General features: G+C 45.4%; 1 protein-coding gene across 14 annotated transcripts in view; it reads right to left on the bottom strand.

Annotated features, from left to right (window-relative positions):
- ARSG (arylsulfatase G) overlaps nucleotides 1–12,271 on the bottom strand; it is a 187,273-nt gene that overhangs the window by 138,276 nt on the left and 36,726 nt on the right. The window lies entirely within an intron of this gene.

Genomic DNA, 12,271 nt, shown 5'->3' with positions numbered 1-12,271 from the left:
TGGAGAAACCCCAGTTCTACTAAAAATACAAAATGTGCCAGGCGTGGTGGCGTATGCCTGTAATCCCAGCTACTTGGGAGGCTGAGGCAAGAGAATCGCTTGAACCCAGGAGGCAGAGATTGCAGTGAGCCGAGATCGCACCACTGCACTCCAGCCTGGGCAACAAGAACAAAACTCCATCTCAAAAAAAAAAAAAGAAAAAGAAAAAAGAAATTCTCATGCCTCAGCCTCCTAGTAGCTGGGATTACAGGTGCCCACCAACACACCCCAGCTAATTTTTGTATTTTTGGTAGAAACGGGGTTTCACCATGTTGGCCAGGCTAGTCTCGAACTCCTGACCTCTCAAGTGATCTGCCCGCCTTGGCCTCCTTAAGTGCTGGGATTACAGGTGTGAGCCACCACACCCAGGCCCAGCCAAAATTCTTGACAGAAGTTAATCTGGGGGGAAAGGAAATGGTTTTAAAAAGTTAATAATAGAATCTAGGTAGCAGATATATGGGTGCTTACTAAAGAACTCTTTTAATTTTGCTGTATGTTTGTAATTTTCATAATAAAATGTTAGAAAAAATTTCAAAAAATTTTTTTCATGGAAATGTGTCCCTTTGCATCCTAGCCATGTAATTTTAATACGAAAATCTAAAGACATGTTCAACCAGCGGTGCATCTTACACATGGGGTACATATGAATCTGCTGTGGATTTTATGTTGATTAAACCGCAGATTCAGTAGGTAAGGCTGGGCCTGGGATCTGTATTTCTAACAAGCCCATGTGAGGCCTGTACTGCTCGTCTTTGGATCACACTTTAAGCAGCAAAGTTGCTGGAAAACAAAAACATCATGAGTCTAGTGCAAGAAGAAAAAGGAAACTGCTTAATCTAACTGATGACTCAACTTCAGTGGACAAATGAAAGCGACAAATCAGACTTGAGTTTTGAAAGACGGGAATTGAAGGTTATACTTTAAGCTACAGGTTGCAAATGGAGCCAAGGATAAAACTAGATTAGCTCTAGTTCACTTAAAAGCCCTAAATTTGCAAGTTTATTTTATTTATGTATTTATTTATTTTTAAAGAGACAGATCCCAGCTCACTGCAATCTCAAACTCCTGGGTTCAAACGATCCTTCTGCCTCAGCCTCCCGGGTAGCTAGAATTACAAGTGTATGCCACCACGCCCAGCTAATTTTTTTATTTTTTGTACAGACTGGATCTCACTATATTGCCCAGGCCAGTCTGGAACTCCTGGGTTCAAGTGATCCTCCCACCTCAGCCTCTCAAAGTGCTGGGATTACATGCATAAGCCACCATATCCAGCCAATTTGCAAGTTTAATAAGGAGGAACAGAGGTGAAATTGTGGACCAAATAAAAATTTCAGTTGGCTGGGCATTGTGGCTCATTCCTGTAATCCCAACACTTTGGGAGGCCGAGGCGGAAGGATTACTTGAGGCCAGCGGTTCAAGATCAGCCTGTCCAACATAGTGAGACCTTATCTGTATTTTTTAAATCTAAAATTAACAACAACAACAACAACAAAGCTTCAGTTGAACATCCAATGTATGGAGCAGATTAAAGGAGAACCACTGTGTAAAAAAGATAGGCCTGGGATTATGACAGGCACTTTTTCCAGTTGTACATCCTTGCAAGCCAACCCAATTGATCAATCCACATGGATGGGGGTGGTTAGAGGTATGTAAATTTTGGAAGACCGGGATAAAAACCAAAAGAATGGGCAAATATGTACTTAATCAAACTAAAAGGAAATCCAAGTAAACAGTCATGTCATCTGGAGGCCAATGAATCAATTGTTCAGAAATGCAAATTCTTCTGTTTCCCAAAAGGAGATGTATTATCTCAAACTCAATTAGACTCAACTGGTATTTGTTGATCTTAAGACTCCAAAGACATCTCCCTTTTCAGGAGAAAGAGCCTCAGCACAAGGAGGGTGGTTAACAAACACCTGTGGACCTGCTGCTTGATTCCGAGATCATTCTACTGGCTTCTGACCATGTGCAACAGACACAGGAGACTTTTCCTCTTAAAGCTTCTTAGCTTGGAACACTAGAGTGGCCTCATGCCTGGTCAACAATCCATTTCAGAATGGATCCCATGTACAAGACTTCAGGGAAAAAAAATTCACTTAAGAAAGAAGCTAAAATTTAGGTGGGAATATAAATAAACAAATTGTGTTTCTTCAGTGTTCCATGATGAAACATTCCATTGAGGATTTTCAAAGAGAATCATTACTTAAAATGTTCATAGAATGGAAATAAGCGAATCTAGCCAGCAGACCATTGCATTATTCTTCACACCCACACCTCCAGGGAAACATTTAATCCTTTCCCCATTTTTGTTAACTAAATGGAAAAGGCAGACCAGACACTCAAAGAATGGATGCCCAGGTGCAGACTTTGATTAAGATCTAAGCTCAAACGTTGAGCTCAAGTGCTATAAGGAAAATGGGGCTGGGTGCGGTGGCTCATGCCCATAATCTCAGCACTTTGGGAAGCCAAGGCAGGCAGATCACCTGAGGTCAGGAGTTCAAGACCAGCCTGGCCAACATGGTGAAGCCCCATCTTTACTAAAAATACAAAAAATTAGCCAGGCATAGTGGCGTGCACCTGTAGTCCCAGCTACTTGGGAGGCTGAGGCAGAAGAATCGCTTGAACCTGGGAGGCGGGGGTTGCAGTGAGCTGAGATTGCGCCACTGCACTCCAACCTGGGTGACAGAGTGAGACTCCATCTCAAAAAATAAAACAAAACAAAAATATAAGGAAAATGGTTCCATAGCCAGACTCAGTGGCTCATGCCTGTAATCCCAGCACTTTGGGAGGCAAGGTGGGAGGACTGCTTGAGCCTGAGAGTTGGAGACCAGCCTGGGCAAGATGGCGAGACCTGATCTCTACAAAAAAATTTAAAAATTAGCCACGCATGGTGGTGTACATCTACAATCCCAGATACTTGGGAAACTGAGGTGGAAGGACCACTGGAGCCCAGGAGTTCAAGGCTGTGGCGAGCTATGATGGTGCCATTGTACTCCAGCCTGGGCAACAGAGCAAGATCCTGTCTCTGAAAACAATGCCTCCAAACATACAGCTATATAAGCCAAGCATTTGATTGCATCTAGCCCTTAGAACAAAGGAAGAAAAGAAAATGGCCTTACTTGCTACCCTCAGATCTTATCTGATGTTATTTTGCCAGCTTTTTCTTTCTCCATCACTCTCAGAAAGGAGAGTAGACACAGGGAAGGAGCACTCCTGGCTATAAAGAAAGGCAGAGTCTTTGGCAAATACAGCATTCACCCCTCCTTCCACTGGGGCAGAAGGTACTCGGCCACGTCAGTCAACAAATCCCACAACGAAGGCCCATCTGCTCCATCAGAGCACAACTGACTGTGAAAGATCCTTGTTGAGCACAAGCATAAACAATTTCCCATGTCTCATGCTCCCCAAGCAGGAGCAGAGTGAACTTTAGTTGACAATCAGCTTTACCCATGATTCCTATTCTTCTCCACGACCCCCATTTTAAAGCAGGGCTGCTAAGTGTGCTCAAGTTTGACCTCCCTTCAGTTTCCAGGCTGGCTTAGGGGTAAAGGTACTGATAAACAGCCAAATGACCCACAGGCAGGCTGTGGGCCAGAAGCACTGAGAAGCGAATGGAATGCAGCAACCTGAAGATCTGCTGAGCAGCGTCTGAAAACACAGACCTGAAGTCCTTGGGCTTCCTGAGCCACTCACTTCATCACCTGACCCTCGTTTCCCATGGGCCTCCCTGTGGCCAAGCATCCTCCTAGAGAACCTTGAAAACAGCTGAAATAACAAGAAGGTCGGGCAGACCTTTCTGGCAGAGGGTTCTGTTGGTTTTCCAGAGACAAAAGCATCTGATGAGCTGAGGCCAAAAAAGACAAAAGAGCAGGGGGGAGCAGGTCTCTGGGATGTGGACTCCTGTTGTTTTACTCCCCAGATCAGAACATGGTCTGTGTGCTGGCTGGTGGCCACGAGCCATCGGGGGCTGTCAGAAGGGGCCTTGGGCATCAGCTGCTCACGTGTTGTCGGAAGCAACTCCCCAACGCATTCTGTCATCTGTCCACCAAATTTGTACTGACTTGACAGGTTTTAAACCAGGCATAGTGCAAACAGCCGTAAATGAAACAGACAAAAGTCCCTGCCCTCACACCACTTACTTTTTTGACAGTGAGGGGAGAAATGAAATCAATAAAATGTAAATAGCATGAAGAACATCAAAGAAGGAGCTCAGGCATGGGATGGAGGCTGCAAAGTTAAAGGGGGTGGTCTGGGACAATCTCATCGAGAAAACACAATTTGGATAAGGATCTGTGTGAGGTCAGGGAGGAAGCTACGCAGCCATCAGGAAGCCATGCAGGAAAGGCAGAGAAACTGGGAAAGGCTGAGGTCTGGCACAAGCAAGGAGCGGCAAAGAAGCCACTGCAGAAACAATGGAGAAAGGAAGGGCAGGGATTAGAGTCAGAGAGGAAAGAAAGGCTTTTGCTGCGAGAGATGGGAAGCCAGAGGGATTCAGCAAGAGCAGCAGGCTCTGGTTTACATTGTAACAGAATCCCTGCCCTGTTGAGAATACACAAATGCCCCGCAGGGCAGCAGATGAAAGAAGCAGCTGAGTTAGGAGTCTCTTGCATGGGTCCAGGTGAGTCCAGGTGAGACAGTGCTAGAGCGAGACAAGCAAAATGCCTAGGGCACAAAACGTCAGGAGGTGGCCCTTCTGCTCAGGTAGCCACCCTGTACTCGCACGACCTGGGCAGTGAGCACTTCCTTACATGTTGCCTCACCCTAGTCCATCGAGGTGAAAAGGAAAACCCAGTTACCACGATAGCCAGGACAAAGGGTTATTTATTATCTACATGTAATAAACATCCTTGTGTCCCAGGCTTTTGCCCATAGACCCCAATATGTAATTTTGAGGCTAGCCCAACTTGGAAAGACTGCTTTCTTAGAGTGTAGGGGCCAAGATGTAGTAGTCTAAGCTCAATAGAAGATGCAAAAGACATCTTTGAATGCCTCTATCCAGCCTGGGACAGCAATTTCACTTACATAATTAAAATGCTTTTTTTTTTTTTTTTTGAGACGGAGTCTCACTCTGTCACCCAGGCTGGAGTGCAGTGGTGCGATCTCGGCTCACTGCAAGCTCCGCCTTCCAGGTTCACGCCATTCTCCTGCCTCAGCCTCCCGAGTAGCTGGGACTACAGGCGCCCGCCACCACGCCCGGCTAATTTTTTGTATTTTTAGTAGAGACGGGGTTTCACCATGTTAGCCAGGATGGTCTCGATCTCCTGACTTCGTGATCTACCCACCTTGGCCTCCCAAAGTGGCTTTTTTTTTTTTTTTTAAAAAGCTCGGAGACCTCACACCAGACACTGTTTCGGGCAATATCATTTCTGTGAACCCAACGATGCCAGGAAACCCATCCACAGGGGGCATATGACATCCTGCCTAGTTTTAGGCTCGAACCACCTGTTGAGACTGTCACAGAAGAAAGCCATGTTGCAGGAGCCAGTTTGAGAGAGCCGAGGTGGCATCACGCCATGCATCTAAAAACCCAGTAGCCCTGCGGAAATTCTATCTGTGTCCTCGCTCACAGATCAGAGAGAGGAGATGGACCTCTGAATAACGTCTAAAAGTCCATCCTCCACTTGAGAAGAAAAATCCTGAGGGGTGTGAACAAGAAGAAAGCTCCAGGTCAACGTCTGAAATTCGCTCACTGGAAGCCTGTTTGCCACATTTTTAAGAACCTTTTACAAAGCTGTATTTACTTATCACTTATTAAACATTTTATTATGGAAGCTGTCAAACACACAGAAGTTGAGAAACTCACATGTACTTATCCAACATTTCAATTCAACCATTATCAACACATGGTCAGGCTGGCGCTCTCCTTCAATTTCCCTTAGCCTCCCTCTCCACATATGCTGGATTATTTTGAAATAAGCCCCAGGCCAGGCGTGGTGGGCCACACGTGTAATCCCAGCGCTTTGGGAGGCTGAGGCAGGAGGATCACCTGCGGCCAGGGGTTAGAAGCCAGCCTTGGCAACAAAGCGAGACCCCATCTCTCTGCAACAACAACAACAACAACAAAATAACTGGATATGGTGGCATGTGCCTGTAGTCCCAGCTGCGAGGGAGGCTGAAGTGGGAAGATGGCTGGAGCTCAGGAGTTCGAGGCTGCAAGTGAGCTGTGATCATGTCATTGCACTCCAGCCTGGGCAACAGAGCAAGACCCTGTCTCTTAAAAAAAAAAAAAAAAAAAAGCAATACCAGATATCATATAATTTTATCCAGAAGTATTTTGGTACAATTCTCTAAAAGTTAATTCTTACTATATAACTACAATTCCATAACACCCTCCTTTTAAAAATTAACAATTGGTTAGTATCATCAAAAATCCAATCAGAGTTCAAATGTCCTCCATTATCTCATCAGTATTTTTTTTAACAGTTGGTTTGTTCTAATCAGTATCCAGACAAGGTTCACAACACACTGCACTTGGTTCACATGTCTCTTTTCTTTTCATTTATGGCTCCCCTCCTCCTTACTCTGCATAGATTTGTAAATAAATTACGGTGTTTGCCCTGTAACATTTCTCAAATTTTGGATTTAGCTGATTGTATCCTTATTGAAATGTTCCCTGGACCCGTTTTCCTGGTAAACTGGCTTGTAGATCTAGGATGAGATCCGATCCAGGTTCGATTTTTTTTTTTGGCAGGCCCACCTTATGCATCATATCTTTCCCCTTGTCATGTTCAGCCTGATCAGTGGTTTACATGTCAAAATTCCATTTTTTCAGCTAGGCGCGGTGGCTCATGCCTGTAATCCCAGCACTTTGGGAGGCCGAGGTGGGCAGATCACCTGACGTCAGGAGTTCGAGACCAGCCTGGTCAACATGGTGAAACCCCATCTCTACTAAAAATATAAAAATTAGCCGGGCGTGGTAGTGGGCGCCTGTAATCCTGGCTACTCGGGAGGCTGAGGCAGGAGAATTGCTTGAACCCAGGAGACGGAGGTTGCAGTGAGCCAACACAGTGCCACTGCACTCCAGCCTGGGCAACAGAGTGAGACTCTGTCTCAAAAAAAAAAAAAAAAAAAAAGTTCAATTTTTTTCCCTTTGTCATTTTTGCATGAGAATAGGAAACTTTCTCTTAAGAAAAACAGTGCTTTGTACTATCTTTTCTATTTTTGTAGATTTATCCTTGCCCTGGATCCATTCTACTTCCTCAATGAAATACGTTTTTATAAACTAAAAGTTTGTGTGCCCCCAAAATTTGTATGTTGAAGCCCTAACTCTCAGTGTGATGATATTTGAAGACAGGCCTTTGGAGGGGTGATAAGGCTTAGATGAGGTCATGAGATAATGGGATTAGTGCCTTTACAAGAAGAAACATCAGAGAACTTGCTTGCTCACTCTCTCTGCCATGTGAGGACACAGCAAGAAGGTGGCTGTCTGCAGGCCAGGAAGAGAGCCCTCACCAGGAACCAAACTGGCCAGCCTCCAGAACTGTAAACAATAAATTTCTGTTGTTTGGGCTGTATTTTTGTAAATTTCTGTTGTTAATCTACAGTAGTTTTCTTTTCTTTTTTCTTTTTTTTTTGAGACAGGATCCCGCTCTGTCACCCAGGCTGGAGGGCAGTAGAGCAATCTCAGCTCACTGCAACCTCCACCTCCTGGGTTCAAGTGATTCTCGTGCCTCAGCCTCACAAGTAGCTGGGACTACAGATGCACACCACCATGCCCAGCTAATTTTTATATTTTTAGTAGAGACAGGGTTTCACCAGACTGGTCTTAAACTCCTGATCTCAAAGTGATCCACCCACCTCACCCTCCCAAATTGCTGGGATTACAGACGTGGGGCACCAAGCCCAGCCTAGTCCATGGTATTTTATTATGGCATCCTGAGCACCCCAAGACAGATTCCCCTAAAGTTTTAGGAATCTCTGAAGCCAAGGCTCAGGTAGGGGCAGAAATAGGGGTAAGACCCAAATTTAGGAAAAAAACAATTTAGTGAAGCAGTTACTTAGCAAATTTGCCTTTTGGGGAATTGACTTTTGAGATGTGTTGTCTTATTTCCAGAGGAGTATGTATCCAGGATTCAGCAGTGATTTGCCAGCTGTGTGACCATGGATATGTTACAGAATCTCTTTGTGTCTCAGTTTCCTCCCTTACCTGAAAAATGGAGTTTTGGCCTGGAATTAGATATCAGGGGAAAAAAAAAAAAAAAAAAAAAAAGAGTCACAGTAAACTTTCTCAACCCCAAACACAATGTGAGAATGAAATAATCCAACCCAAGTTCTCAGTAAGTGCTAAGAAATATTGGCTACTGTTAGTCCATCTCTTGATTGTTTTGAGGATAAAGGGATAATAAATATGAGAACACACTAAAAATGTGCTATGCAAGCCAAAGCATTACTAACATTAAAATAAAACATAATGGCTGGGCACAGCGGCTCACGCCTGTAATCCCAACACTCTGGGATGCCGAGACAGGAGGATCACCTGACCCCAGGAGTTCCAGACCAACCTGGGCAACATAGCAAGACCCCATCTCTATTAGAAAAAAAAAATGTTTTAATTTTAAAAAAAGATAAAAACATAACTATTCTGAGTATAGATGGCAAAATCCAGACTCCCTGCAGCTACTGGCTGGATCTGCCAGAATTGTTTGTTAAGCAAGCTCTGATGCTGGTTTCTGAACCTAGAGAAGACAGAAGCTACAAACACGCCACCATAGTCACAAACAAGGCAAAGAGGAAATAAAGACTGATTTCAGTTTACATTTTCAACGTTCCAAACTATGGTTCCTTGTTACACAATCCCATGACTATCTGTGCCATCTTGGCTAAACCTGAGCCAGGTCCCTTCAGCTAAGCAGACTCTAATAATAGCTGGCATCCTTGGAGTATGCTGCCTTCCAGCAAATCTGGTTTCGGACAATTTAACAATATGAGGTCAAGATGTAGGATGCGTGTGAGGGGAATCTCCCCTTTGTTGATGTTAATTGAAAATGGAAGTTACATTTCCATATCAGAAACATTTCAAAAGAACTCTTTGTCCAGGATGCTTGGCTAGCTAGGTGCTCAAGCAAGAAAGATCTACAACTCCAGGGCGGAAACTCTGTAAAGGCAGGGACATTCTGTATAGTTTATGCACTGCATAATTCCGGCACCCGGCCCAGAAGGTATTCAGTCAATATTTGCTGGATGAGTGCATGTAACATGAACATCGACAGCCCAGCCTGCTCTGCCTCGCCCTGCCAGCTTCATCTCATCATTCCCCTCAACTTAGATGACTTTTCTTTCTTAGAAGACATTCACTTGTAATTCTCACTTGTAAAATTGCACTTGTTGAAATGCTGTTTTACGTAACAATCGCATGTGTCCTGTCTTCTGAACTAAACTATACACACTATGAGAGAAGGAACCACATCCTCTGAGGTGTGGTTTTGTGGCCTGGGAGACAACAGCAGTTGTCAGTGCTCACGAGTGGGCTATGGATGAGCAGAGGCCGCTTGGGTGGATGGACGGATGAACGATGGGCGTGGGAGGGAAGGATGGAGGGATGGATGCTCCCTGGACCCAGTCCTGCTGTGTATCCCTACAAAGCTCACCTAACTCCACAGGCCCCCACCGATCACAGCAGGGCGGGGCCCCTCCTCACCATTTGCCCACAACACAATCCTGCAGCATCCTTGTAGTTTCTTCGCATCGTCCCCTAGCCATCTGGAAACTCACGGAGGCACTGCTCCTAAAGGGTTAAAATGGAAGCTTAACATTGCCTATTGTTCCTGGGAATCTAGAAACACAGGACAGGAGGTACCTGTTTAGACAAGATAGGGAAAGTCAGCATCTCCCTTTAGGCAAGAAACACAGCAGGAGAGCAGGTTTTTATTCCTTGGGCCTTGAGGAACAGGGCAGGTGGAGCAACTTCAACAACTATCCGAAGAAAGAAGAAAGCGTGACTCGATCGGGGCAAAATCCACTGGTCCCACACACAGCCCTTCCCAATATTGCCAATGAGATCCCACGACCCACAACTGTGTCACACAGTTTAATGTGACGTGCATTCACTCCTAAATGTAATGTGATTTAAATAATTTTGTTCTGAGATTTGGAGTTGGTTGGTTGGTTTGAGACAGGGTCTTACTCTGTTGCCCAGGCTGAAGTGCAGTGGTGTGACAGCACCACCACACCCAGCTAATTTTTTAAAAATATATATTTTTTAGGCCGGAGCAGTGGCTCATGCCTATAATCCCAGCACTGTGGGAGGCTGAGGTGGGTGGATCACCTGAGGCCAGGAGTTCGAGACCAGCCTGGCCAACATGGTAAAACCCTGTCTCTACTAAAAGTACAAAAATTAGCCAGGCATGGTGGCACACACCTGTAGTCCCAGCTACTTGGGAGGCTGAGGCAGGAGAATTGCTTGAACCCGGGAGGCAGAGGTTGCAGTGAGCCAAGATCGCGCCACTGCACTCCAGCCTGGGCAACAGAGGAAGACTCCATCTCAAAAAAAAAAAAAAAAAAAAAAAAATTTGTCTTAGATATGGTGTCTTGCCATGTTGCCCAGGCTGGTCTCAAACGGTCTTCAAGCAATCCTCCTACCTTCATGCCAAAAGCACTAGGATTATCACACTCAGCCTGGGTTTGTTTTCTAGGACTTTTGCAACAGGCTTGAGATAATTTATAGAAGCCTCCCGGAGGCTAGTTCTCTATTTTTTTTTTTTTTTAATTTTTAAGCAGTAATAGATGGCAAAACTACAGGAGCAGTCAACTATGAAGACTGAGAAGCCTAGGAATGAAATTCAGTACTGATCAAGTAAAAGTTACTTCAGAGTTAATGACAGACACCAACGATACATCGATACTGCACCAAATGGTAACGGGTATGACAGAAATCAATCATCGGCCGCCCACACACACGAGTGGGAAGGTGACCTCACTGTCCCCAAATACAGAATGGCCTCACATACCTCCTACCTTCCTCTCATGCTGTTCACCTCTCCCTTGGCTCAGCACCCCTTGCCAGTTCTCCCAAGGTCCTCTCTGCCAGTTGAAGGCTTCCCTGATCGCCATCCTCCTCAATCCCCCAGGACTCACAGGTTGAAAGAGTCGCAGCCAAGAGTTAGGGAACCTGACCATGAGCCAATCCCAGTGCTAAGCCCCTTGCACGTGTTAATTCAGTTAACTTAGCAACTGTACTAAGCCATGCACACAACTCTGTAGTATTATTATTATCATCGTCATCACTATCTGTGCCTCAGAACCCCTTGGCAAATCTTTAAATTCTCCCAGAAGTGTGTGTTTCCCAGTTTGAAGGGCCCTGCCTTCCTACAAACTGTGAAATTTGGCGGGGTGCTGCAGGGGAGGACCCCAAATCACAAAATAAACCTAGCAGAACTACCTGGACCATCGGTTCACTGTTGCTAGATGGCAGAGTGTGTGAAGTTCCTGGCCAACTGGAGAAGCAGATATTAAAGTTTTAAAGCAAGAAATTGCTTCAGTGGCATACAAGTCACTTGCCCAGAACACAAGCCCCTGGATGGGAGCATGGTGGGTGGAACAGAGACTGGAAGAGGAAGAATGGAAGGGTGGGTGGGCCATCGAAGCCTCCCATGGAAGCCCCCTTCACATATTCTCCCCCTTTGATGGCTGCCCTGAAGAGTCAGCCCCCAAAAGCAGGCTTGCGGGACCCTCTTCCCAGAGGTCCAGACCAGATTCCTTTCAGTCTACTTACCCAAGTTGAAGTTCTCACAGGCTGGTAAATGCAGTGAGCTTATTTGCAAGCCAGGGTCATATCTGCCTAGCAACCCAACACGAAGACTTGAAGGACTATAAACGTGGACAGAGAACAGGCAGGCCAACTTTACACAAAGGAATCTGTTCTCATGCAAATGACCCTATGCAAGAGGGCTAAAAGAGGGAGCCTTGGGGACAGCTCTGAAGAGCCAATTTTTTCCCCAAGAACATGTTGGGGGTCTTCTTAAGGGCATCATGATGGTCTTGCCCACTGTAAAGGAAAGCCGAGAGGGGGCTCTGCCTGCCACTTGGGATCAGGCAGACACAACAGGAGAGGCTAAGAGGGGAGCTGAGCCCTTCACTTGATTTCCTGATTTTTCTGGTCCTGTACTCCAGACTCCAAAGGTTCTTTTGTTCTTATTTAGAACTAAACAGAGTTAGTTTTGTTTGGGGGCAAGGGGGTGTTGATTAGCATGGCAATGCAGTGCTTTCTCTGGAGAAGTTAAAAAAGCAGGGGTTT

Source organism: Pan paniscus, chromosome 19 (genome assembly GCF_029289425.2).
Source record: "Pan paniscus chromosome 19, NHGRI_mPanPan1-v2.0_pri, whole genome shotgun sequence".
In the NCBI taxonomy this organism is placed as follows: Eukaryota; Metazoa; Chordata; class Mammalia; order Primates; family Hominidae; genus Pan; species Pan paniscus.
This window is presented reverse-complemented; position numbering and strand designations above follow the sequence as displayed.